The 3,381-nt window shown below is 48.5% G+C and overlaps 1 long non-coding RNA gene across 1 annotated transcript; it reads left to right on the plus strand.

Moving 5' to 3' along the window:
* The first annotated feature begins 130 nt into the window (after positions 1 to 130).
* LOC126491683 (uncharacterized) lies at positions 131 to 2,871 on the plus strand. Its single transcript, XR_007589432.1, has 2 exons — positions 131 to 765; positions 2,187 to 2,871. It is a non-coding gene; the product is annotated as an uncharacterized lncRNA (long non-coding RNA).
* The last annotated feature ends 510 nt before the right edge of the window (positions 2,872 to 3,381 follow it).

The following is a 3,381-nucleotide window of genomic DNA, read 5'->3' on the forward strand; positions in this document are numbered from 1 at the left end:
TACCTACATATATACACACATACCTACATATATACATGCATACATACATACACATACATACATACATACATACATACATACATACATACATAAAACCTCCTTGACCTAGGGAGATGACTCAGCAGGTAAAGCCACTTGGCTGCCGAGACTGAAAACTAAGTCCCATCCTAGGCACTCAAGGGGTAGAAGGAGAGAACCGACTCCAACAAGCTGACCCCTGACCTCCACGTGTGTGCCGTGGTACTGGTATACATGCAAATAATAACTGAAGGGACACTAGCCCGCTGGAGCATGTGGCTCTGGCAGGCCTTGCCCTTTGCCCCCTTCCCTCTGCCTTGCTAAAAGCCATTAGATTACATCCTCCTGGGGCTCACTGCCAAGGTCCAGCTGGCAAAGTATTAAGTCCATCAATCAAAAGTCCTCTTTGGCTCACCGAATTAACATGGCCAATTAAAGTTAAACACCTTGTTCTAACACTGTGGTGGTTTGAAAGAAAACGGCCTCCAAAGGGAGTGGCATTATTAGGAGGTGTGGCCTTGTTGGGGTGGGTGTGGCCTTGGTTGGAGTGGTGGTTTTATTGGAGGAAGTGTCACCATGGAGGTGGGGTTTGAGGTCTCATATCAGCTCAAACCACTCTCAGTGCCTCAGATCACTTCCTGTTGCCTGCAGTCAAGATGTAAGACACTTGGTCACTTCTCCAGCACCACGTCTGCCTGCACGCCACCATGTTGCACCGTGAGGATAATAAACTAAGCCTCTGAAAATGTAAGCCACCCCAATTAGATGTTTTTTTAAATGTAAGAGTTGCCATGGTCTTGGTGTCTCTTCACAGCAATAGAAAACCTAAGACACACGGGGGTTCATCTTTTACTTTTAACCACCATTTTCCTATGCGCCACATCTGTCTCCTCATTATCCAGATAGTCCTTTGTCCTTCTTTGGAACAAATAGCTGCACTGTTCCCTTGTTTCCTTCCCCTTCTTCCTCTTCCTTTATCTCCTGTGCTTGTCTCTTATCCCTCTCCTTTGTGTCTCTGGGGAAATAAGTCTCTTTTGTGCTGAGAACAAGGCCTTTAGGATCCTGAGCTGATACCCATCTCTTTCAATAGCAAAATGTAAGCCAGGAGGTGATGGCACGGGCCTTTAATCCCAGGCAGAGGCGGGCGGATCTCTGTGAGTTGGAGGTCAGCTTGACAGTGAGTTCCAGGACCCATGGACAAGATGTGAAGCCATACCTCAGGTTCAGCTCCGGGTTGCAGTAGTGACAGTAACACTGGGGACGACAAGGACGAATGACAGAACATGGAACCAAAAAAAAAACAAAATCAAAAACTAAACAAAAGTCAGCCAACCAACTTCCTTCCCTCCCTCCTGTGGTACTGGTGACTGGTCAGCCTCTCTGTGCTCCTGAGCTCGGCCCCCATCTTCCCAGCCTGTTCACTTTTCATCAGCCCTGCCACCTCCCTACCTAGTGTTTCCTGCACTGGCACTGATGACCTTTGACCCGGTCACTTTCAGGGCAAGCAGTGCTGAAAGGCTGAGAGCTGTCCCTGGCCTCTCACTAAATTCCATGCTTCAGTGGGAGCCATAAAATGAAAAATCATCTCCAGATACTGTGCAGAATCTTCTGGAAGACCAAGTCACCTTTGTGAGAACAAGGGCTCTCTGATCATCTCCTGGGTCTCCCCATTTCCCTCAGCCCTCAAGCCCAATCCACGAGCTGCATTCCTGATAGAAGTATAGCCTAGTGGTTCTCAACTTGTGGGACACGATCCCAGACTCTTTCCCGGGGGTCTCCTGAGACCATCAAAAAACACTGATATTTATATTATGATTCATAACAGTAGCAAAATTACAGTTATGAAGTAGTAACAAAAATAGTTTATTGTTGAGGTCACCACAACATGAAGAGCTGTATTAAAGGGGTGCAGCATCAGAAGAATGGGGACCACTGCTCTAGCTGATCTAGCGGATTTTCCTTGTGTTCACTACCACAGGCCCCTGTTTTGACCATGGGCAGGTCTCTCTCCTTCCCCCTGTGTCCTGCTCTAAATCTGCTCCACGCTCAGTGCCCAGTGGCTTCATTGCACAACTCCCACTGACCGGGATGTGACTTACCTGTCAGGGTGCTTGCCTAGCAGGGATGAAGCCCTAGGTTGATCCCAAGCACTCCTCCTCCCATTCCAGACCCCGCTTCTGAGAAATCCCACCATCAGTGGCTCCTCCTCCTGAGATGCTCAAGACTCCTACAGGCTACTTAAAACCCGGCCCGTGGACCCACCAAGTGCTCTCTTTCCTGACTACCAGAGAGCCACCGGGGAGTGCCCTGCTTTCCTTTGCTCTGTTTATTAAATCTTGATTAATTAATTCAGTTTGATTTGGCTTATTACTTCAGTGGAGGCACCCAATAACCAGGGACCAAATACTTCTCACCCCCTAAACTAGCTCTGCCAGCACTTAGGAAGATCATGAGTGCAAGGTCATCCTGGTCTACATCAGAGACCCTGTTCCAAACACACAAACAGGAGTCAGCGGGACAGCTCAGCGGGCAGAGATGCATGAGGTGTCTTATCCAGCAGCATCTCCAGAAACAGCAAAAGACCTGGTTCTTAAGAATCTCCTGAGTCTGTAACAACAACCCAGCCGCAAAACCACCAGTCAACCCAGTCTATCCCGCCTGCAAGACGTGCTGGGGCAATGGCAGCCCAGAACTTGTGGGAGCGGCCAACCAATAGCTGGTCTAACTTGGGGCCCACACCAGGACAGGAAGCCTATGCTCCACACAAAAAGGAACTGGAGGTTGGATAGCACAGAGACCTAGGATAGAACCAAACACAACTGACAAAAAAAAAAAAAAAAAAAGTCAATGAAATGATTTCTGATGATATTCTGCGATGCTCAGAGATCGGTGCCTAGCCCAATTGTCATCAGAGAGGCAACTGACGGGAACAGATGTGGAGTCCATAGCCAAACATTAGATGGAGCTCAGGGAAACTCCTAAGAAGAGGGGGAGGAAGGATTGTAGAAGCCAGAGGGTCAAGGACACAATTAGAACACAGCTCACAGAACTGACTAAGCAGGGCTCACAGAGACTGAATCATTGACCCCGCATAGGTCTGCGCTAGGTCCTTTGCCACACATTATGGTTGTGTAACTTGGTGTTGTTGTGGGACTCCTAACAACGGGAGTGAGGGCTGCCTCTGACTCTTCCTCCGCTCTCAGAACCCTTTTCCTCCTACTGGGTTGCCTTGTCCAGAGTTGACATGAGGGTATGTTCATAGTCTTACTGCAATATGATATGCTATTTTCAATTGATATTCCTGGAAGGTCTGCTCTTTGCTGAAGGGAAATGGAGGAGGAGTGGATCCGGGGAAGGTGGGGG

This window comes from Alexandromys fortis, unplaced genomic scaffold, assembly GCF_014885135.2.
Source record: "Alexandromys fortis isolate MF-2015 unplaced genomic scaffold, M_Fortis_MF-2015_v1.1 scaffold_267, whole genome shotgun sequence".
Lineage (NCBI taxonomy): Eukaryota > Metazoa > Chordata > Mammalia > Rodentia > Cricetidae > Alexandromys > Alexandromys fortis.